The sequence below is a fragment of the Ovis canadensis genome, chromosome 18 (assembly GCF_042477335.2).
Source record: "Ovis canadensis isolate MfBH-ARS-UI-01 breed Bighorn chromosome 18, ARS-UI_OviCan_v2, whole genome shotgun sequence".
Lineage (NCBI taxonomy): Eukaryota > Metazoa > Chordata > Mammalia > Artiodactyla > Bovidae > Ovis > Ovis canadensis.
In genome coordinates, this window is record NC_091262.1 from 58127896 (window position 1) to 58153129 (window position 25234).

A 25234-nucleotide genomic window follows, 5' to 3' on the forward strand; every position below is an offset into this window, starting at 1 on the left:
GAGAGGGAGGGAGGGAGGGCAGGAGACAATGGAGGCAGAGAGGAAGGCTGGAGGGGAGAGAGAATGAGAGGAAGGGAGAGAAAGGGAAAAAAACTCCTGAGCTGTTCCCACAACTTGGATTCCTAATTAAGCAGAACATCTCACCTGAGCCCTGGCAAAAGTGCTAAACCACAAGGTTCTTAAGACCTTGGAAAACAGCCTTTGTCTGACAAAACCCCACACCCATACACAGAAGTAGCTTCAAAACCCCAGAAAATGATCCAAGCAGGGCCCTCTGATTATAGAAGGCTCCCCTCTACACTGCTGTTGCTGCTAAGTCAGTTATGTCCAGCTCTGTGCGACCCCATAGACGGCAGTCCACCAGGCTCCTCCATCCACAGGATTGTCCAGGCAAGAATACTGGAGTGGGTTGCCATTTCCTTCTCCTCTACACTAAGCCACCTCAAATCAGAACAGCGGAGGCTTACATGGTCAGAGTCCCTGGAGCAATCTTAGATGCTGACTCCAAGTTCTCTTTCCCAACAGACTTGATATCAACTTTGGCTTGACAATCGAGTTGCAGCTTGTTCCGCTCAAATTCTCCAGCTGTTTGTCTGAGTGTGATCACTGCCTGTCTTCCTCTCACTCTGTAGGGTCATGTCCCATCCCTGAGCTGCAGATCCCCTGTGAGCCCTTGTCTTTAACTCTTGCTCACTCTGTACCAAATCTCCAATCCACAGGTGCCAATCCAACCACTCCCAGCTGCCAAAATTCAGACTCTTCTGGAGATAGTCAGGCTCTATCTGCCTTCCTTTCTCACATTCTCAAATATCTCTACGCACAGCTCACTCAGATATATCACTCAACACAGCTCACTCAAATACATCACTGAAACAGAATATATTTGATTTGCATTGCATCTTGTCTCTTTCTTTTTCCACTCTACTTTCCCACCCCAATTAGACTGCAAATACTTCCCTCTGAATGGGTTTTTGAGTGGTGATATGAGAAATAAAACAGAAAAGATGGCATTAAAAATTAAGAGACTTAAGGGAGAGTAATTGTGAAAAGACAATGGAAGGTCCCTGGTTTCTGTAAGATTCATCGAGGTAGAAAAGAGTGCTAGATACTACCCCTTGGTCCTCAGCTTCTATTTCCACCCTTTTCTATGCTCCCCTCTGGATCACAGGGTCTGGGAAGGCATAAAACCATATTTTCCCAACTTCCTTTCTGCTAGGAATCTAGATGAGATTTGGCTTCTGCTAATAAAATACACACATGTGCTATCTGGAATGCAGAAGAGAAGTGGAGTGATTCTCTCTGAGAAGTGGTGACTGATGAGTGTGCTCCCATAAACACAAGCTTCTCAGTGGCCACACTCCATGGTATACTGTCTGATGACCAGTCTCATGGGGATTAGGCAATTGTCAAGCTAGCAGCATTTTCCTGACCTCTGGATGATAGTAGAGAGTAGGTGGAAGGGAGAAAAAAGGAACTGCATTCAATGAGGTGGACTGAGCTGCATGCTCTTTGCTGGAAGAACTCTAGCTTCTTATCCCCACCTTCTCTCCCCACAAAATAGGGTCACATGATTAAGATACTACTCCTTATAAATGAACTTTAAAATGAGATAGTATCAGAATGCCTGCTGTTCACAAATCAACCAATGTAACCCATCACACTAATAAATTCAAGAGGAAAAGTCACAAGTGTGTATCAACTGATACAGAAAAAGCATTTGATCAAAATTCAACACCCATTCATGATAAAAACTCAGAAAAGTAGGGTAGCAGGAAATTTTCTGAATTTGATAAAAAATATTTATGAAAAACTAACATCATATTTAACTCTAGAGGACTGAAAGCTTTCCCCTTAAGATCAAGTCCAAGGTAAGGATGCCTACGAGGATGTCTGCCACCACCACTATTATTCAGCCATGATCTAGCCAGCTCAATACAGCAAGAAAATGAAATAAAAGGCATCCAGATATGAAATGAAGAACTAAAACTGCCCCTATTTGCAGATGCCATTATGGTCTACATAGAAATCCCAAGGAATCTCAAAAAAAGAAAAAAAAAATTCCTTTGAACTAATAAGTGCATTCAGCAAGTTCACTGATAACAAGATCAACATACAAAAATCAATTGTAACAATGGAAAAATTAATTGTATTTCTATATCCTAACAGTGAATACATGGGAACAAATTAAAAATACAAAACCATTTATTATCAGTCAAAAATACAGCAACAGAGTGACTGCTGTTCACAGGTCTCTCGGCTACTAGAGAGCCCCGTTCTGAGAGAAGACACCTCTCCACCCTGACTCTAGGAAAGAGGTCAGGAAACCTTGAGTAAGGTTGGAGGTATTAATTTCGGGCAGTTAATTACATTCTTTCAGCATCCATCTCCCTGAAGTTTTCACTGGGCAAATCCTTCAGGAGGACATTCGCATTAGCTATTCATTTCCTTCCGCACTGACTAGAGAATGAAGTGACTATTGGCTATGTCACACAACTCGTCGAAATTCACCCCTGGGTGAAGTGATCCTCAAATAATTACCAAATGTAGGTAACTGAATTAGTGAATTACCTTGGCTCCTTTGAGATGAAAGACTCTTTAGGAATGTGAAATACTTTGGCTCTTTGTTATTAATAACCTGAACAATGAAAGAACCCAAAGTAGTATTCGATATGCTCCAAGAATAGGATGACTAAAATTAAAGAATGCAATTGGTTTTCATTTTCCATCCTTTTCATTTTCTATCCTTTTCATTTCAATAGTCAGGACTGAATATGACAAGTCATCAAATCTCCTCTGATGTTAATAAGGCATCAACTAAAGAGCTCTGGGAAGAGAAAAATTCAGCCCAAGTGTGACAAGTACGTGGTTCTCCTTCCTTCTGTGACATATTATTATACCACTTCTTCTCATCCACCCTATTAGAATAGTCTACAAGTGAAAACCTCCTACGTTGCTTTGTTTTCTTCTGTTCTAGTTTAATTTTCCAAAATTAAGAGTCTCAACTACTCTTTCACTCTTGAAACAATTGCTCCTATCAGCGATGCCCACCAGAGAAATACAGGATGCCCTCGGCCTAGTGCTCTCCCTGGGCTGTGGAGAATACAGAAGGCTAGAGGAGAATCTCAGGCAGACAGCTTGGCTTGGGGCTGGAGGAGTGCTAAGTGGTGGGGAGGGAGCTGAGGGCAGGCAAATCAAGGCCCAGTCCACCTGAGTTGGGGGACAGAGGGCTGAAAATGGTCCAAGAGATGCTAGGATTCACTCATGCTGGATATGGGATATGCTGCATTTACTGAATCCAATTTATAGTCAAACATTTTTAGTTTTCACTTTTTGAAGCACTGAGGGTTTTCTACTTCTCTTCCTCTCTAAATATCTTTTTAAGTGCAATTGATTTATTTTGGAATTGGAATGGGTAATACCTTCAAATAGTTCACAATTCAAACAGCATTCAGTGATATACAGTTAAGACTCCCTCCCAACTATATGCTCCAGAAACCCAGTTCTTCCTCCAGAGGCATCGGCATCATCACCTTCCTACTTTTTCTTGCAGAAATATATAAGCAAATTTGTATAAGGCATACATTCACCATATTTTATTTATACAAATGATAACTCACTATTCTGTTCTGTACCTGCCATTTCTAACCTAATATATCTTAAAAATATTTCCACACCAATAAACAAAGACCACCTCAATCTTTTCTTGATGATGATTAGTAATCCATTATATTAACATTTCTTCATTTGTCTACCCACTCTCCCATTGACATTATATTATATTTGGACATTATAATGGACATTTCCATTATATTCAATTTTTTGATACTACAAATAGTGTTTCAATGATTACCCTGTCAATAAGTGATCTCTGGTGAGCAGCCAAGAGGAGATACCCCACATCAAAGGTAAGGAGCAGCAGCTGCACTTTGCTGGAGCAGCCATGAAGAGATACCTATGTACAAGGTAAGAAAAATACCAGTAAGACTCTAGGCACTGAGAGAGGGCAGCAGAGGGCAGACAGACTGAAACCACAATCACAGACCACAACCTTGTCTAAGAAACTAAGCCATGTTGTGCAGGGCCACCCAAGATGGATGGGTCTTGGTGGAGAGTTCTGACAGAATGTGGTCCACTGGAGAAGGGAATGGCAAACCACTTCAGTATTCTTGCCTTGAGAACCCCATAACAGCATGAAAAGGCAAAATGTCAGGATACTGAAAGAGGAACTAACCAGGTCGGTAGGTGCTCAATATACTACTGGAGATCAGAGGAGAAATAACTCCAGAAAGAATGAAGAGACGGAGACAAAGCAAAAACAATACCCAGTTGTGGATGCAACTGGTGATAGAAGCAAGCTCCAATGCTGTAAAGAGCAATATTGCATAGGAACCTCGAATGTTAGGTCCATGAATCAAGGCAAATTGGAAGGGGCCAAACAAGAGATGGCAAGAGTGAACATCAACGTTTTAGGAATCAGTGAACTAAAATGGACTGGAATGGGTGAATTTAACTCAGATGACCATTATATCTACTACTGTGGGCAAGAATCCCTTAGAAGAAATGGAGTAGCCATCATAGTCAACAAAAGAGTCCAAAATGCAGTACTTGGATGCAATCTCAAAAACAACAGAATGATCTCTGTTCGTTTCCAAGGCAAACCATTCAATACCACGGTAATCCAAGTCTATGCCCCGACCAGTAATGCTGAAGAAGCTGAAGTTGAACGGTTCTGTGAAGACCTACAAGAACTTCTAGAACTAACACCCCAAAAAGGTGTCCTTTTCATTATAGAGGACTGGAATGCAAAAGTGTAAAGTCAAGAAACACCTGGAGTAACAGGCAAATTTGGCCTTTGAGTACAGAATGAAGCAGGGCAAAGACTAATAGAGTTTTGCCAAGAGAATGCACTGGTCATAGCAAACACCCTCTTCCAACAACACAAGAGAAGACCCTACACATGGACATCACCAGATGGTCAACACCGAAATCAGACTGATTTATTCTTTGTAGCTAAAGATGGAGAAGCTCTTTACAGTCAGTGAAAACAAGACTGGGAGCTGACTATGGCTCAGATCATGAACTCCTTACTACAAAATTCAGACTTAAACTGAAAAAAGTGGGGAAAACCACTAGGCCATTCAGGTATGACCTATATCAAATCCCTTACAATTATACAATGGAAGTGAGAAATAGATTTAAGGGCCTAGATCTGATAGAGTGCCTGATGCACTATGGATGGAGGTTCGTGACACTGTACAGGAAACAGGGATCAAGACCATCCCCAAGGAAAAGAAATGCAAAAAAGCAAAATGGCTGTTTGAGGAAGCCTTACAAATAGCTGTGAAAAGAAGAGAAGCAAAAAGCAAAGGAGAAAAGGAAAGATATAAGCATCTGAATGCAGAGTTCCAAAGAACAGCAAGAAGAGATAAGAAAGCCTTCCTCAGCAATCAGTACAAAGAAATAGAGGAAAATAACAGAATGGGAAAGACTAGAGATCTCTTCAAGAAAATTAGAGATACCAAAGGAACATTTCATGCAAAGATGGGCTCGATAAAGGACAGAAATGGTATGGACCTAAAAGAAGCAGAAGATATTAAGAAGAGGTGGCAAGAATACACAGAAGAATTGTACAGAAAAGATCTTCATGACCCAGAAAATCACGATAGTGTGATCACTCACCTAGAGACATCTTGGAATGTGAAGTCAAGTGGACCTTAGAAAGTATCACTACAAACAAAGCTAGTGGAGGTGATGGAATTCCAGTGGAGCTGTTTCAAATCCTGAAAGATGATGCTGTGAAAGTGCTGCACTCAATATGCCAGCAAATTTGGAAAACTCAGCAGTGGCCACAGGACTGGAAAAGGTCAGTTTTCATTCCAATCCCAAAGAAAGGCAATGCCAAAGAATGCTCAAACTACCACACAATTGCACTCCTCTCACACGCTAGTAAAGTAATGCTCAAAATTCTCCAAGCCAGGCTTCAGCAATACGTGAACTGTGAACTTCCAGATGTTCAAGCTGGATTTAGAAAAGGCAAAGGAACCAGAAATCAAATTGCCAACATCTGCTGGATCATCAAAACAGCAAGAGAGTTTCAGAAAAACGTCTATTTTTGCTTTACTGGGCTTTGACTGTGTGGATCACAATAAACTGTGGAAAATTCTGAAAGAGATGGGAATACCAGGCCAACTGACCTGCCTCTTGAGAAATCTTTATGCAGGTCAGGAAACAACAGTTAGAACTGGACATGCAACAACAGACTGGTTCCAAATAGGAAAAGGAGTACATCAAGGCTGTATATTGTCACCCTGATTATTTAACTTATATGCAGACTACATCATGAGAAATGCTGGGCAGGAGGAAGCACAGGCTGGAATTAAGATTGCTGGGAGAAACATCAATAACCTCGGGTATGCAGATGACACCACCCTTATGGCAGAAAGTGAAGAAGAACTAAAGAGCCTCTTGATGAAAGTGAAAAAGAGAGAAAAGGTGGCTTAAAGCTCAACATTCAGAAAACGAAGATCATGGCATTCAGTCCCATCACTTCATGGCAAATAGATGGGGAAACAGTGGAAACAGTGGCAGACTTTATTTTGGGGGGCTCCAAAATCACTGCAGATGGTGACTGCAGCCATGAAATTAAAAGACACTTGCTTCTTGGAAGGAAAGTGATGACCAACCTAGACAGCATATTCAGAAGCAGAGACATGACTTTGCCAACAAAGGTCCATCTAGTCAAGGCTATGGTTTTTCCAGTAGTCATGTATGGATGTGAGAGTTGGACTGTAAAGAAAGCTGAGTGCCAAAGAATTGATGCTTTTGAACTGTGGTGTTGGAGAAGACTCTTGAGAGTCCCTTGGACTGCAAGGAGTTCCAATCAGTCCATCCCAAAGGAAATCAGTCCTGAGTGTTCATTGGAAGGACTGATGTTGAAGCTGAAACTCCAATACTTTGGCCACCTGATGTGAAGAACTGACTCATTTGAAAAGACCCTGATGCTGAGAAAGATTGATGTGGGAGGAGAAGGGGACAACAGAGGATGAGATGGTTGGATGGCATCACTGATTCAATGGAGATGAGTTTGAGTAGACTCCGGGAGTTGGTGATGGACAGGGAGGCCTGGCATGCTGTGGTCAATGGGGTCGCGAAGAGTTGGACATGACTGAGAGACTGAACTGAACTACTGACGTGATCTCTACATATAGGAGTATGTCTGTAATTTAATAGAATTAGGGCTTCCCTTGTGGCTCAGCTGTTAAATAATTCATCTACAATGCAGGAGACCTGGGTTCGATCCCGGGGTTGGGAAGATCCCCTAGAGAAAGGACAGGCTACCCACTTCAGTATTCTGGCCTGGAGAATTCCATGGACTGTACAGTCCATGGGGTCGCAAGAGTCAGACAAGACTGAGAAACTTTCACTAATAGAATTATAAATAATTCCTGTAACTAGAATTCCTGAATCAAATATTTAGTATTTGTCATTTTGATATTGCCTAATTGCAAATTCATGTCACCTGACACAACATCCTTTGCCATCTTTCTACTGCATTTTTTAATTTTTTTCTTACTGATTGTGTAGTAATGATATAAAAATATTCCCCGATTTTTCCTTTGACTTTTGACGCAGCTATGATTGTTTTTGCATGGATACATTTTTTAAAACCTGGTTAATATTTTCAATCTTTTATTTGATGACTGCTATAACTTGTCACATATTTAAAGTTTCTCTTCAGTTATAAATTACAAGGAAATTGAGTTTTTTTTTCCTATTTTATGGTTTCATATTTTTCTATTTAAAAATCTGTAGCCCATCTGGAATTTATTTGGTAACATTTGAGGTATGGCTCCAATTTTAATTATATATTTCTTGTTATAGCTAACTACCCCGTTGTCCAAACATATTGATAAAAACCCAATGTTTCCAATGATTTAAAATGGGACCTTTTGTTTTGTGTGTTGTCTAGTTGCTAAGTCACATCTAATTCTCTGCTACCCCACGGACTATAGCTTGCCAGGCTCCTCTATCCATGGAATTTCCCAAGCAAGAATATTAGAGTAGATTGTCATTTCCTTCTCCCAGGGTTTTTCCCAACAGGGATTAAACCCTCGTCTCCTGCATTGGCAGATGGATTTTTTACCCCTGAGCCATCAAGGGAGCAAAATGGGACCTTTAGCATGTGCTAAATCTCTGTACATATTTGGATCTACTTCTTAATTTTCTATTCTATCTCTTCATTTATGTACCAGTGGCACCCTGGATTGATTTTTTTTAATGTAACTAAAAGCAGTTGTACCTTCAATTTTAAAAAATTTATTTATGTATCTCCTTAAATAACTCTTTCCTTGGGTCAGTGATCCATGAAAACAAGGTTTCCTGTCTGTGTCTTACAACTTTGTTTACTTTCCCTCAGATAGCTCAGGACTAGATTTTTCTTAGTTTTCCAGGAAAAGAAATTTAACCTCTACAATCTGAGTACCATAGTCAAGTGAATGGCATAAACTTGGGCTTATGAGATGACCATAGGAATATCATATTTTACTTTTCTAAATCCTGGTGCGTAACAGTCACAAGGAACAGGCTCTTTGATTTCTATAGCCACTTTAAAATAAAAGTTGTATAATTAATGAATATGTGCTATATAGCAAGTTGTTTCAGTTGGGATGCTTTTGGTTTCAAGTCATAGCAACAGATTCAAACCACCTTCCAGAATAAGGAAACGCATGAACTGCGATAGCTAGTTCTCAAAGAGCAGGGAGATGGATAGGCAGTGTCAGTACCCTGGCCGTGTCATTATAATTCCAGGCTCTTACCATTTTATGTTCCTCCATCCTCAGTCGTTGGCTCCATTCTCAGGCAGATGGAAAAATGTCTTCGGCATTTCCAAGTATCCTCTCCAGACATGACAACACCTTGAGAAGAAGAGATAGCATCTCTTTTTGTTCTTTTAGGCAAGGAAACGTTTCCCAGAAGTCTCCCATGTACGACTGGTCAGAATTTGGTGGCTTTCCCATTTCCAAATCAATTACTGACAATAGGAATGTGATCACCTTAAGGTCAATCAGACCCATCCCTAGGGTGGGTGAAGGTGAGTTCCCACCAAGGCACATGGCTGCTTGCAAGAAGGTGAACATCTGCACAAAACCTGGATGCTGGTAGTGACAGGAGTGGGCAATGGAAGCTGATAATGAGTCTGCCCCATGCCCCTCTCTTTTTCTCTCTCCTGACTCGTTGGTTCCCTTTGCAAGACATCCAACAATGTCCCCCTTCACATATACTTAGTGTTTAGTCATGTATTAACTGCAAACTACAAAATTCAGTCAACACTCATGGAACTCATACTGCATGCCCAATACTATGTGAGGCGCTGAGGACCAGAAGAAGGAAAGACAGGGATCCCAATCTCAATGATTTAATGGGAGAGGCAGAAAATTAGTGAATTTCATAGGACAGTGATAAGTGCTCTATGTACATAATCTAAGGGTGCTACGGGAGTTCTAAGGAATGAATAACTTCATAAGGAACTTCACAGTAAAGCAAATGGAATACTCCAGCTGAGCTTTGAAAGATAAGTAGGTAATCAAGGAAGAAGGACATTCAGGCAGGGAAATTAGCTAGTACCAGGGACCAAGAGGGCACTGGCCTGGCATGCTAAGGTCACTACAAGTGTAAGATGGCAGTGAGGTGATGCTTTAAACAAAGAATGAAGGCATCTGGGGAAGTTTTGGGTCCTGATTAACAACTTGTTTTATGCTGTTTAAGAGACATCATCAGTGGATATCATCCCTAAGAAGCTCTGAGAGAGGTTAAAGCTAATCATAGTATTCAAACACAAATAGTATATTATGAATCAACTATAGAGTGGCACTAGTGGTAAAGAACCCATCTGCCAATGGAGGAGACATGAGAGATGCAGGTTCGATCCCTGGGTGGGGAAGATCCCCTGGAGGAGGGCATGGCTACCCACTCCAGTATTCTTGCCTGGAGAATCCCCATGGACAGAGGAGCATGGTGGGCTACAGTCCATGGGGTTGCAAAGAGTCAGACACGACTGAGGCGACTTAGCACACAGCACATTAGAGACGACAGACCACCCCTCAGAGACCCTCAAATCTTCCTCTCATTTCACAATCACACTTCTTGCAAGTGATATCCATACTAACAATCTTCTTACTTCCATTCAATCCTTACTCCCAACCCTCTGAGGTTAGTGATATGATGGTTATTCCTACAAAGGTCACCAGTGGCCTCGATAAATATAAAAATATAATAAAACCAACAACAACAAAATAACTCCTCTTACATCCCACCTTCCAAACACATGACTATTTATAATTCACAGATTACATTGATTAATACATTTAGAGACCATAGGCACTGAAAGTATGAATTCTTTCTCCCTTCAATATAAAATTAAAAGCATTCCTAAATCATAATCTTTTCCATAGGGACTTCATTTTTTATCATATTCCATCCCAAAAAATTCCCTTTCTCTGTACCTCTGCTTTATTGCTTAAACACATGCCCACCAATTGAGTAATCCAGCAATAAACATACTCATACCTTGTTTATAGTAGGTAAATGGTGTCCCCCCCAAGATATATTCACCCAGGACCTCAGAATACAATCTTATTTGGAAGAAGAGTTTTTGTAGATGTAATGATTCTTAGAGATGGAAATACCAGACCACTTTACCTGTATCCTGAGAAACCTGTACTCAGGACAAGAAGCAACAGTTAGAACAGGACATGGAACAATGGACTGGTTCTAACTTGGGAAAAGATTACATCAAGGCTGAATGTTGTCACCCTGCTTATTTAACTTATTTGCAGAGTACATCATGCAAAATCCTGGGCTGGATGAAGCACTATCTGGAATCAAGATTGCCTGGAGAAATATCAATAACCTCAGATACACAAATGTTACCATCCTAGTAGCAGAAAGCAAAGAGGAACTAAAGGGCCTCTTGATGAAGGTGAAAGAGAGTGGAAGAACCTGGCTTAAAACTCAACTTAAAAATCAAAGAGCCTGTTCCTTGTGACTGAGTTTTAAGTCAACTAAGATCATAGCAACCAGTCCCATCACTTCAAAATAGAATACAATAGAAGGGGCAAAAGTGGCAACAGTGACAGATTTTTCTTTTCTTGGGCTCCAAAATCACTGTGGCCGGTAACAGCAGCCACAAAATTAAAAGACACTTGCTCCTTGGAAGAAAAGCTATGACAAACCTAGACAGCATATTAAAAAGCAGAGACATCACTTTTCCAACAAAGGTCCATATAGTTAAAGCTATGGCTTTTCCAGTAGTCATGTATAGATGTGAGTTGGACCATCAAAGGCTGAGAACTGAAGAACTGATCCTTTAAACTATGGTGCTGGAGAAGACTCTTGAGAGTCCCTTGGACAGCAAGGAGATCAAGCCAGTGAATCCTAAAGGAAGTCAACCCTGAATATTCATTGGAAGGACTGATGCTGAAGCTCCAATATTTCGGCCACATGATGCGAAGAGCCAACTCACTGGAAAAGACCCTGATGCTGGGAAAAATTGAGGACAGGAGGAGAAGGGGTGACAGGGGATAAGATGGTTGGATGGCATCACCAACTCAGTGGACATGAGTTTGAGCAAACTCTGGGAGACAGTGACGGACAGAGAAGCCTGGTGTGATGCAGTTCATGGGCTCTCAAAGAGTCAGACACAACTTAGCTACTGAACAACAACAAGATGTAATGAAGGTAAAGATCTCTAGATGAGATGATTCTCAATTAGTGTAGGCCCTAAATCAAATTGATGAGCTTCCTTGTAAGAGATAAAAACAGAATCACAGAGACACGTGGGGAGAACACCAGATGAAAATTAAGACAGAGATTGGAGCAATGCTTCCACAGGTCAAGGAAGACCAAGAATTATTGAAACCCCCAAAGCTGGGGGAGAACATGGAAACAGATTCTTCCTCAGAGCCTCCAGAAGGAACCAACCCTGCTTGATGGGGACTTCTGGCCTCCAGAACTGTGAGTGAACACATCTCTGTTGCTTTAAGTCATCCAGTTACAATAATTTGCTATGGCAGTCCTAGGCAACCAATACATTATTGTGTAACATTTTGAATTAAAATCAGGAAATTTTTTATTATAAGACGACAAAACTCACTTCAGTTAGCTCAGGAAGTGAGGAATTTATTTTTAAGAACTGCAATCTCACGGGACACAAAGATGAGAAATCAAGCCTCCTGCTTTTGGATGTGGAAACCAGGGCTGGAACAAAAAGTGATTCTCCATCTCCCAGAGACATCTAATAAGCTCTCTCATATCGCTCCCTTTGTGAGTCATCCCATGTTGTCCCCTGGCTGGCTTCCTTTGCTTCATCACTCTCTGGATATGTGTGGTTCATTAAGGTGTCTTCAGCCCCAAGTCTCCGTAAATTTCAGCTTTGTTCCCCATATCTGACTTTGTCTCTCCAGCAACCTAATTACAAATTGTCAAGTAAGGAACTGGGTTGGCTCAGCTTAGTTGTTAGTTGACCCGGACAAACCATCAGGCGCCCATCTCTGGCCTACTTGCAGCACATGAGGGATGGAGCACCATGGCATGAGGGCTGTGCCTCCCAGGCTCTGGGCAAGAACTCCCCCTGCAGAGGTCACAGGAGTGCCCTCTTGGTACAATCTTGCTTCTCTGTACCAGAGAAGCTTGGCCTCTCTGGTACAATCTGGTCATTTTTCTGCCTCCTTCACTAGACTGCAAACCCCTCGAGGACAAGAATGTAGGTCTCAGTGCCTGAGACATGGTAGATATTCAAGATGAGTTCACGAAATACAAAGGAATTAGTTGAGCTTTGTAGAACTGTATCTATTCAGCAGACCAAAAAAAGTAAATGTTTATGCCACTTTCTCTGTTCACTGTTTATGTCACTTTCCTGACAAAGTGGTCATTTTAAAGCTGACTTCCTTCCCTTAGGTCATTCTTGGAAACAGTAGAGAGATTATCTCTGTTTATTTCATAAAATGACACTCACAAAGCCACACAACCTCATCACGTCCCTGATGAGTGGATATAAGGTAAACAGTCGTCTGACTTCTTTCTCTCTCTATTGGTGTCCAAACTCCCTAGTCTTTTGGTCCGTGCTGTGATCCTTCTTAACAGAGAGCTCAGGCAAAGAGGTTGTTTGGGTTATTCTTTGCCTCTCTTTCCTTTGCTTTTCTTCCCTTTCAAAAAATGGATTTTCCCCTCCAGAGAAGATCTCTTTCCCCAACTTTTTTTTTTTTTGAAGTATTGTTGACTTACAATGTTGAATTCTGTTGCATACAGCAAAGTGATTCAGTTCTACGTGTATATATATATATATACGTGTAGAAACACGGAGAGAGAGATCTTATTTTAACAAAACAATCTGATGGAACAGTCTTTCAGGAGCCTGTTTAGCTTTCTAGAACTTTTTCCTTTGCTTTGGCTACCACTAGTTTGTTGAGACCCTTTCCTAATAGCCTCTCCCTTGGGTCTAACCTTCTCTAAGTATACAGTGCTGTGCCAGGGCCTGGTGAAGATAAGAAATAACAAAAGGTCCAGAAGACATAAGCTCAGTCACTGCAGAGTTCATGCAGCGTGGAGCACCCAGCTAGGCCAACACTGAGAGGGCCCAGCAATCTTCAGGGCTTCATCTGCATGAGATTTGCAAATTGAAAGGATCCTGGTCAGGAACCCATTCTTCTCAGGCAGGTGGGGAAAATCTGATCATTGTTGTGCTAATCAGGTGGAAAGACTCAGTTTAGGCGGGGAGGAGGGAGAAAGGTTAATTCCCAAAACCATTCCCTTTCTCCAAGCCCAGCAGCCAGCAGCCCTCCTGGCTCATCTGAAGGACCCCCCAAATTGTCATTAAAGCTGCCCCAAAGGAGAAATATTGGAAAGGGAACATATGTAGGAATCTTAAAACCCTGTAACACCTTCACACCATGATTCCTTCTGTGATGAATTACAAGTACTGAAACCTAAGTAAAATAACTTGTCCCTAAATTTCTAACTTTAAATATCAATACATATCATCTCTTCTATGTATGTACCAGCAAAAGGTAGCCATGGGTAGTGTCAAAGAGCTGTGTAGACGGTAGACCCCACACACAAGGCATTATGGCAACACACACACACCACACACAAGGCATTATGGCAACACACACACACACCACACACAAGGCATATTATGGCAACACACACCCCCCACACAAGGCATTATGGCAACACACACCTCACACACAAGGCATTATGGCAACACATACACACACCCCACACACAAGGCATATTATGGCAACACACACACACACCTTATCCAGAGAGATAAATGGCCCAGTTGTCCTGCAACCGTCACCCAGTTCCCAGCTGGCCAGATTTCCAGACAGCCAAAGCTGAGGGAGGCTGGTGTCCCCAGCATGAGGATAACTGCCAGGGTCCCCATCAGGTAACCAGTAACTGTGAATGAGTGTTTCTTATGAATGAATGGGACCACTGGGCAGTTTGACCAACATTAAAACAAAGCATCGCATCTGGAGTCTTGAACATCCACAGAAAGGACCTGAACCAGAGGAAGCTAACATCGAACATGGGACCTCTCCTCCCTGGAAAACTACCCTTCCACCCCAGCCATCCCCTTCCCAATTCTCCCCTCACCCTGGGGAAAGATCCCAGGCGGTGTCCTACCCACCCAGCTCACTTCCCATTCATTCATTCACTCATTCAACAAACATTAACAGGCACCTACTGTGTGTCAGCCAGTGTGCCAGGCCCTGGAAAGACACGGAGGCCAGACACAGCCTGCTTGCCAGCCCTGGTGGGGATAGGGAGGCTGCCACTCCCCTGCTCCTCTCATCCCAGGCAGGCACCACGCCAGGCCAGCTCTTCAGAGAACCACGGCTTCTCCATTTCTTCTTCCTGACGCCTCACCTCATGCAGGAGCAGTGGCTCAGAAAATCTTTCTTTTCACTCGCATTATAGGAATTTTTTTTTAAAGCAGCAGCAGCCTTACCTTCCTAAGCCTGTGGCTTAGGCTAATATTTACATGTATTTGCATTTCCTTTGTACACATGGATGGGGAAAGAAAGGGTAGGAGAGGGAATTTGGCTGGGAATGAAAATTCGCCCTGAGCCAATCCTCAAAGTGCTATTGCAATTGCCAATTTAAAATCAAGATGCAACTTGTTTAGCTAAAATTCAGATAATTTCCATCACTCCCACCCTGACTCTTCATCCCCTGCAAACTTGCAGCTCCCTAGCTGGCCTGTGCATCACTCCCAGACATATGTGAGGGAACTCTATTTGGTGTTACTCTTAGATCCACTGGAAATTTTCTAATTCTGCAGGTTTGGGTCATTTTCAGAGAGCTCTGTGGGCACCCTCTGGTGGCTGACTGAAAATTTTATCTGCAAAGATTGCAGTGGAACTGAGATGGCTTTATTTGGCAGTCGGGCTTTGCGGTTGGACGGTAAACATTGCAAGTCTATTTGCTGTAGTTTGTACCACCTCTTTTGTCACACGATGCACAGCTGGAACCATGGCTCTGTGGCCTGGCAAAAGGATTGGCATCTTATAGAAAGGGCAGAGCTAAGGCATGGGGCCTACCTGTGGGGCAGTTTTTTTTTCAGGACAGCCCGAGTGAGGAGGGTGCGGGTAGCCCTTCCTTGGGCTCTCAGAGGACTCACCCAGGAGGAGAAGCTGCTGCAGGCCAGGCTTGAAGGGCTTTCTTCCCAGACTTCCTGCTTCGCTGCTACTCCTAGGAGCAGCCATTCCTGAGAATCATCCTGATCTGCGGGAAAGAGCACCAATGGGAGAGCAGAGGAGAGGCAGGAAGAAAAACTCTCTCCACCTGAGGATGCCTTCCAGGTCCTACAATCAGAGAAATCTGAAGAGCACAGCTGCTCTGTCAACACAGTAAATACCCACACCTGATTTTCCTTGGCTCTTTCTCCAGGGATTTTATTAGTCTCAGGATACCCCTTCAAAGTCAGCTCAGGTGGCCTTTATTTTGCAAAGGGCAAAGAAATAACATGATGTCACCCAACCTATTAGGGGCAGGGGAGATTCAAGACCAGAGTTTTCTCACCTGCCCATTGATGCTGGGGAATATTTACCTGCAGCCCCTGTGGTTTCAGTCACCCCCACCCTGCACTCTATCAGAGCAAACTACTCTTGACCAGCAAATCATGATGAGACCTCTAAAGGGCAAGGTCTTAAGGAAGGGTACGCTTGAGGGTCAGGAGAGTAGCCATGTCACAAGTGGGTTCCAGAAGCTGGCAAGAGAACCCAGTGCTCAGATACCAGGTTCCCTCCATAGGCTTCGTTTGGCCCAAACGCTACCATTTACCTGGAAACAAAGAGGCGCTGTCTACTGGGAGCAGCCTTCTTTATTGCTACCATTTTTCATTTGCTTTCTTTCACAACCAGGCCGCAGGGCAGAAGGGAAGGCTGGTGAGCCATCAGTCACCCCACACTGACGGGGGCAGCCCCGTTCTGCCCCGCCAGGTCTGAGAGCACCACTGGAGCAGACAGTATCTTTGGTGGGCGGCCCAGAAGCTAAGATGTGACTGGAGCATAGCAAGAAAAAAAAACTTTAAAAACGAGTGTGACCACACCTGTGGGAATAGACAGTTCAGCTACGTTCAGAGCCATTAGCCTGGAGGCAGGGCAGTCTGGGAGCTCCTGTTGAATGTGAGCTGAGCTCATGGGTTTCTCCCTCTAGCCTGTGCTTCCAACAGAATGCAAACACTATGGCAAGTTTGCTATGTGCCAAGCCTGCGGGATGGAGTGGACAGCGTGCTCACCTCAGCTAAAGGTGCAGTGCAGCCACCACCTACCCTAAACCCTTCACGCAGAAGAACTCATCGGCCCTGGTGACAACCAAATGAAGGAGGTACTGCTATTCCTCCAGAAAACAGGACACTGAGACAGAGAAACTAAATAACTTGCCCACATCATGCGTATCATCCATGGAGTCAGGATTCAAGCCCCTGGCCATGTGGTTTCAGAGCTGGTGCTTTTAACCACTTCATCCTGTGGCTTCCTTCAGTACATGCTAAGAGCTCATTTATCCTCTACAAAAGCTGCACATAGTGTATGATAGCAGTCCCATTTTACTGTTGAGGAAACAGAGTCACAAGTAAGTAAAGTGTTAGTCGCTCAGTCGTGCCCAACTCTTTGCAACCCCATGGACTGCAGCCCACCAGGCTCCTCTGTCCATGAGATTTGCCAGGCAAGGATAGTGGAGTGGGTTGCCATTTCCTTCTCCAGAGGATCTTCCCAACCCAGGGATTGAACCCGGGTCTCCTGCACTGCAAGCAGATTCTTTTACCAACTGATCTACAAGGGAAGCCCTTGTAGAGTCATAGAGGAGTTAAATAAGGTTACACAGCTAGCAAGAGGCAGAACCTGAATTCGAATCCAGGCAGCTAGACTCCTGAATCCCAGCTCTACTTGTGACACTACCACCTGTCTCCCAGGACAGTGTTTCAAAGCTCGCACTCATAGGTGTTGCAAAATCTCTGCTAGACATTGGTGAGCACCCCTCTGGCTTTGTGGCCAGCCGCAGAGCCCAGGGAGTGGCCCTCCTGCCCCCCAGAGCTGATGTGGAGAGGGCCCTGGCTCTGGGCACTGCTCCAGGGATCTCTTCCAGGAGCTTGGGGTTCACTGCCACTTCTGACTAGCAGAGTAATATGAGTCTTGACTCTGCCCAGGTAGTCTGGGTCTGTCTATCTGGGGCTTCAGACCTGGGCTGGTGTCCCTCTCTCCCTTGGCCAGATTATTCCGATTACCCTGGAAGCACAGATGTTTAGTTTCTGGGACATAAAGACAGAGCCAGTTCCTTCACTGAGCATCAGGCTCCCCAGGGCTCTGCGTAGACAGTCACTCAGGAAACTGAGGAGGGGGGCTCAACCCCAGAGCTGCTCTGAGGGGGCAACATCCTTAGGGTGTTACTGCACTTTCCATTTTTCATTAATATTGATTAAATCAAACATTTAGCTATTTGATTAAGAAATGTCTCAGACAGATTTTCCTCCTTCCTCACTTACTGATCACATTCCTGGCCACCTTCCAAAAGAGATCTGGTCTTTGTCTTTTGAGATTTGTATTCTGGCGGGTTGAGTTTTATCGAATGGGATCAACACCATGACACCAACGTTAAATTGCCTGGTGCCTGTGCTGGCTGTTTCCCATCTGTCCCTCCAGATCTCACTTCACACTTCTCCAACTGCTCTGTGTGCCCCAGGGAACTGACCCACACGGGGCCATCAACAGGTTCCTGTTCTTCTGGCTTTTGTTGAGTCCACCCAGTGGTCACGGGCAGTAAATAAGTAGGCAGGAGATGAGAGGAGTCAGCGGGGTTGTCTCCCTGGCTCCCTTCCTGCCAGGCTACTGTGGGTTATCTGTGTCCCTCTACTGAGGCCACAACTCATATAGCCCAGTAACCACTGATAGTTATAAACTACCCCCTGACACTTAATAGCTTAGCTCTGTGGGCAACTCGTCTCTGTCCCACATGGCATAAGCCAGAGAAGCATGCCTAGGGTTGGAGAATCCACTTCCAAGGTGGCTAACAAGTTGGTGCTGGTTATGGTCTGGGTGAGCTTAGTCAGGGCTGTTAGCAAAGTTAACAGTTTCCCAGGTGGGCCTCCACTTGGGGTTGTTAAACTTGCTCTGAGCAAGTGTGTGTTCCAAGAGCAAGTGTCCAAGGGAAAGGAAATGGAAGCTTCTAGTCTTTAAGACCTGGGCCTGGAAACAGCTATACAAACTTCTGCCAGGTTCTATTGGTCAAAGCAGTTGCAGAGGCCCCCTCTGATTCAAGGTGAAAGACCACAGACCCCACTCTTGATGAAAGGAGTATCAGAGAATTTTATCCGTCTTTAACCCACCACATTTTGTAAGTGCCCCTCCTGTGGCTACCCCCTCCCAGATCCACAGCCAGTTCCCTCCCTTTCTCCATGAGGGTGTGGAGCAGCTAGCTCCCCATTAGTGTTCATCCCAGGGTTCTACAGTATCCCTGGTTTGATTTCCCTAAACTCTGAACACACATTTCTAACAGTCTCCTAATTAAACAACTCCTCAAAACATCCAGTTGCAGAGTACCCAGGTATTTGGTGGGACCCTGGCAACATTCCTCTGCAAAGTTCCTACTTGCCCCCCACAGGAATATCCCCTGAAACCACCTCCTCAAGACCTTTCCTACAAACTCCCACTAGCCCCCAAACTCCCCATACTCCAGTCTGCTTCCTGCTTTACCCAGTGCTTTCCTTCTGCCCTGGGAGACCTCTGCTCAGTCATTAACTGCACAGACTTATCAAAATAATTACTGCCTTCCTGCTTCCAGGGTGCTCCTGGCTTCCTATCCACCTCACCCAGAAAAATGTTAGCACTTTTATAGAACTCTATAGTCAAATCTAAATCCAAAGAGAAATCACTAAAGATAGAGATTTGTGACCCTCCAGTTAAGCCAATAAAGGACTCCTTCTGGTCAAGCTAGGCTTTCCGATCCCCTCAGACCACACTGGCAACCTCCAAACCTTCCTGCTTTCAGCCTCCCCTAGACGTTTACCTTGACCTAGGGTCTCCATGCAGAGCTTGAAGATCTATTTTCCTTTCTTTGACTTTTTCATGATGACTCTCATGCTTTCAGTGTGGGAACTATAACTGATAAATTCAGAGCCAGGGCAAAAGGGCATATTTATTGCTCCAATGCCTCATTTCATTCAAAGACAAGTATATTTCCAGCAATTGAGAAGGAACAAAGGTTATATTTCTATGACACTGTAAAAGATAGCATTTTCTGGATTCTTATCTGGAACTGTGATAGTTATGGTATCTGTCATGTACTTAATCAGCAGAGCCAAGAAAGACAGCGCTAAACTATTCCTAAAGCACTTTCTCATCTTCTATTATTTCTAGAATGTCTTTTCAATAATTAATTCAGTGACAAAATATATTTTGAATACTTGCTATATGTGGCAGTACTGGGAACAATGATGAACAAAAAACGGACAAGATGACACATGACTCAAAGAATTCCACAAATAAATCTAAGATAACACATTGCAATTCCAGTTTCCTTGTAATATGAGGGTGTAGAGCAGGGAGATAGTGATAATCAGTGAGGTCAGAGATAGGTATCTGTCAGCCTTAAGTTCCACCGATGCTCTTGCCCTCTACCAAACTCAGCACTGCCCAGGGGATAAGGTGAAACAGCTAAAACGAAAGTGCTAGCCCTGCTGCTGGTAGCCCTGAGCTGCTGACAGCTTAGACCTCCACCTACAGCAGCCCTGTCAGGCCCCTAGTCCAACACACCCACCCTTTGAGATATCAGGAACCCCGGGCACCACTCCCGTCGGTGGCAGGCATAAGGAGTCCGTCTTGGTAAGAGGCTTCTTCTGAAGCACAGTGAAAGTTGCACCTGGTCCAGGTCTTCCTCTTGATGTTTACCTGTTGCCATGTTAAGCTGCCCAAGGTCTCTCATCCAAGCAGCCCCTACCCCACTAACTGAGATGCCTCAGGGGAATGTTGTCAGAGATGCCGGTGGAATATTGCCCAGGTCTTTTTTTTTAATTTTTTTTTTAATTGAAGTATAACTGACTTATAATGTTATGTTAGTTTCAGGTATATAGCAAAGAGATTCATTTATACATACATATATGTTCTTTTTCAGATTCTTTTCCCATATTGCTGTTGCTGTTTAGTCACTAAGTCATATCCAACTCTTTGTGACCCATAGACTGTAGCCTGCCAGGCTCCTCTGTCATGGAATGTCCCAGGAAAGAATACTGGAGTCTTTTCCCATACAGGTTATCATAAAATATTGACTAGAATTTCCAATGCTATACAGTAGATCCTTATCTATCTTACATATAGTAATATGCATATGTCACTCCCAATCTCTCAACTTATCCCTCCCTGCCTCTTTCCACCCAGGTAATCATAAGTTTGTTGCCTACATCTATGACTCTATTTCTGTTTGGTAAGTAAGTCCATGTGTATCAACTTTTAGATGATATAAATGTGATATCATATGATATTTACTTCACTTAATAATATGACAATATCTAGGTTCATCTATGTTGCTATAAATGACATTATTTCATTCTTTCTCATGGCTGAGCAATATTCCAGTGTGTGTGTGTGTGTATACACATATACACACATATACACCACATCTACATCCATTCATCTGTCAGTGGACATTTAGGGTATTTCTAAGTCTTAGCTATTGTTAATAATGCTGCCGTGAACATTGGGGTGAATGTGTCTTCGAAGCAGAGTTTTCTCTGGATATATGCACAAGTCCACGTCTTTAAAGACGTGGGCTTTAACCTTCCCTTAGTTCATGTGCAAATGGAAGTCTTTCTGCCATGAGTCTGGGCATTACTATCCTGATATTTAGTTTTAGTTGCCCCTCTCCTTATAGCTAATTATGGGTAAAAGTATACATTTAGGCGGTACCCAAAGTTCTCTGGGCCCATGTTCATGCTGTCTTCTAAGGAGAGGCAGGTGCAGTGGGCAGCCCGCAGGGATTCTGTGTTCCCCAGGTACTGCTCATGTAACTACAGCAGATACTCCACCAGATCCCGCCCCTCCCTGCTCCTCCCTGCCTGTGTGTGCAGAATGTGTGTCTGCCTCACAGCTGAGGCCTACGTGTTAGGATGAATGTTCCCGTCTGAGGATGCTAGTCTGGTGAGGCAACAAACAATCACTGAGAGAAACATGAGTCAAAGTTGGACTTAAATGCTGGTGCTGCCACTTACCAGGTATGTGCTTGTGGGCACCATCCTGAAACAGCCTTGGTTTCTTCATCAACCAAAAAAAATGAGATAATCATTTCCACCTTCCAAGAATAAATAAAATAACCACCACCCTAGGACACCGCTGGGAACCCAGAAGGTGTTTGACAAATACCACTTCTGCTTCTGTTCTGACACATCTGCTACAGCCAAAGACCCTCCAGCTAAAGCAATACTCAGCCATCTGCCTCAAGACTAAAGCAAAGGTGCCGATCATGAAAAACACACTCCATTTGCTGAAATAAAACACACTTCCCCAGAGTGAAGGACGGCATCCTGAACACTTTGGAGGCAGAGAAGTCAGATCCCAGGGTGTGAGCTGAGTTAGGATTTTCGGTGCAGTTGGATGGTGGAGTGGGAGGCCTGACAGATCTAAGTTGTTTTTGTTGTTTAGCTGCTAAGCTGTCCGACTCTTTGTGACCCCATGGACTGTAGCATGCCAGGTTTGCCTGTCCTTCACCATCTCCCGGAGCTTGCTCAAACTCAAGTCCATTAAGTCAGTAATGCCATCCAACCATCTCATCCTCTGCCGCCCCCTTCTCCTTCTGCCCTCAATCTTTCCCAGCAACAGGATCTTTTCCAATGCCAGATCTAAGAGATTCTGTTAATCCTGAGGGAGCAAGTGTGGATATGAGAAACGTTTCGGATAGAGTGGGCCCACCGCCCTAGAATGCTGCAGTGACCTTGACTCAAGCCAGCCAGTCCATGCCCTCACCCATCCTGTGAGGAAAAGGATGGAGCAGCACAGAAAAGGACCCGACACTCCTAAATTGAGCCACGCCACTTCTGGGACCAGAACAGGATCTGTGAAAGCATCTGACGTCACTAACAACACTGACAAGTGGGCCTTGATGACTCTCCAAGCTGAGTCCAGGGGGAAAGAGCCTCCCTCTGCCTGGCTTGGAAACAGGCGGCGAGAGGCAGCATCCTCTGAGGCTCAGCACAGTGGGCTGGCCTCCGGAGCATCTGAATAAATGTGTGTTGTTCTGTGCGCCCAGACGACAAGACTGCCTCTCCTTGGGTGACCTTGCTGCCAGCAGCGTCTTTGTTAGCACGTGGACTTTCATCATATTCAAAAGAGTCTACATTTGAAAGAAGTTAAGCTGAAGGAAGCTGGGAAAAAAGGATTCAGAGAAGACCTGCTGGGACAGCACAAATCTTCAGCCAAGTTGTCACCTGGGGCCCGAGTGGATAGACACAGAGGAGGCTTTTTCTCTCACACACACTTTTCCAAAAGCAAGACTCGCCCGAATCACCATGATCATCGTCACCATTATTGAAAGTTGACCATGTGCCCAGAACTCTCCAGAGCATATCACATCTCTCGCGGAATTTGACTCTCACAAACACTCTTTGAGGTAAGTGTATTTCTATTATCACCAGCCCCAGGTCATCCTTGTTAATAACTGATAAAGCTGCAATTCTCAATTTATGAAGAGTAATGAAAAAAGGGGCTTCCCTGGTGGCTCAGTGAAAAAGAATCCACCTACCAATGCAGGAGATGCTGGTTTGATCCCTAGATCAGGAAGATCTCCTGGAGAAGGAAACAGCAACCCACTCCAGTATTTTTGCCTGGGAAATTCCATGGACAGAGCCTAGCTGGTTATAGTCCATGCGGTTGCAAAGAGTGGGACACAACTTAGCAACTAAACCAACCAACCAACAACAAAGAAAAGTATAGCATCTCCGAATTAGAGTCCCCTCAGGATAAGGACTTCAAAGTTATAGACTCTAAAGGGATCTTCAAGCCACCCTAGTCACTCACTCCAGCTTCCTCTGTCTCCAAGGGCAGGAAGGATGGGTCCCTAGGCCCTCAGTGAAACATCACCTCTTTACTGTGCTCTTCCCTGTTGGCACACACTGTAAATTATATTCGGGAGGTTTTCAGTACTGCCTTCTTATCCTATCTTCTTCTATATATATATATAATTTAATTATTTACTTATTTTTGGTTGCACTAAGTCTTTGCTGCTGCCTGTGGACTTTTTCTAGCGAGTGGCAGCTACTCTTTGTTGAGGTACATAAGTTTCTCACTGTGGTGCCTTCTCTTGCTGCACAGTATGGGCTCTAGTCCCACAGGCTTCAGTAGTTGTGGCATGCGGGCTTAGTTGCTCTGCGGCATGTGGAATCTTTCCAGACCAGGGACAAAACCCATATCCACTGCAGTGGCAGCATAGACTCTTATCCACTGTACCACCAGGGAAGTTCCTTAATCTCGTCTTCTTATTTAGGAAGATCAGAGCAAGATCTAGCCCCTTGTATGACCTGTGATTCACATGTGCCCCTTGCTCAGAAGAAAACCACACTGGATTTACTGCTTTGCTGTCACTGCCTTGAAATTCTTAATAAAATTTTTAACAAGGGAGCCTGTATTTTCATTTTACAATCAGCCCCACAAATGTCATAGCTGACCCTGGACAGAGCTTTAGGATTAGGGCAGGGAGAGGCAGCCATTCAAGCCACAGTGAGGGTCTTGCCTGCACCCTCTTCTCATAAGTGGGCTTCCTGGTTAGAATACTGCATGTGATGAAGCGCACTGATGTGCCCCCTTCCAACAAATGCAGATGAAATAGTTACTTGAAATGTGTCACTATGACAGAAGTTCACCGGTAAATGCGTTTTTTCAAAAATTTAACTGTATGGTACCTGGTTCCAATTGCTAAAGCCAGCCATCATCTCTCCCAGATTTTACTTGATTTCATAAAAACCACAAAGAGCTCGCCACTTTTCCTCACCACTGCTGAGTTCAGGAATTTCAAGTGTACAATCATAGCAATTATCACAATTTTGCACAGATTTCCACAGCAAGACAGAGGGTCATAAGGAAGAAAAGGAACATTGTTTGCTGTCCAATTATGAGGAGCATGTACGAACAGGACTAGAAGCCCTGATGTCAAAAACTCTTGTGTTGATCCTACCCTGCGCCTCTGGACATGCTTTAACAGATAGAGACAATAAGCCTTAATCGTTTTCCCCCTGAGATAGTACTTGTTTTTACCCAAAAACAAAAAGGAAAATATGAATAGGGAATCTGTGTTTGTGGAGACTTAGGTTCCTCCAAATCTTAATTTCATGGCACTTAAAAATATGTCAGCAATATGAACCCAGGTAGATGTAAAAGATTAAGTAAAAAATTAAGCAGAGTTTCCAAGATTTTTAAAATGAGGAACCACAGGACTTCCCTGGTGGTCCAGCAGTTAAGAATTCATCTTCCAATGCAGGGGCCATGGGTTTGATCCCTGATTGGGGAACTAAGATCCCACATGCTGCGGAACAACTAAGCCTGCGTGCCGCAACTACTGAGCCCCCCAAAAAAATTAGAAAAAGAAGCCACTATTTTGACAGGTCTATTAACCCCTCCCACACACACATACAATTTTACCTCATTAATTCGAAGCCCAGAGATTTTTCTTCGAGGGTTGGTGCTAGAATAGC

The 25234-nt window shown here is 43.8% G+C and overlaps 1 long non-coding RNA gene across 1 annotated transcript in view; it reads right to left on the reverse strand.

The window, feature by feature from the left end:
* Nucleotides 1-8816: 8816 nt before the first annotated feature.
* Nucleotides 8817-25234, reverse strand: part of LOC138423128 (uncharacterized) — a 273086-nt gene continuing 256668 nt past the window's right edge. The window contains exon 3 of the long non-coding RNA XR_011250139.1: nucleotides 8817-8915. This is a non-coding gene — a long non-coding RNA (uncharacterized lncRNA). The remainder of the gene's footprint in view (nucleotides 8916-25234) is intronic.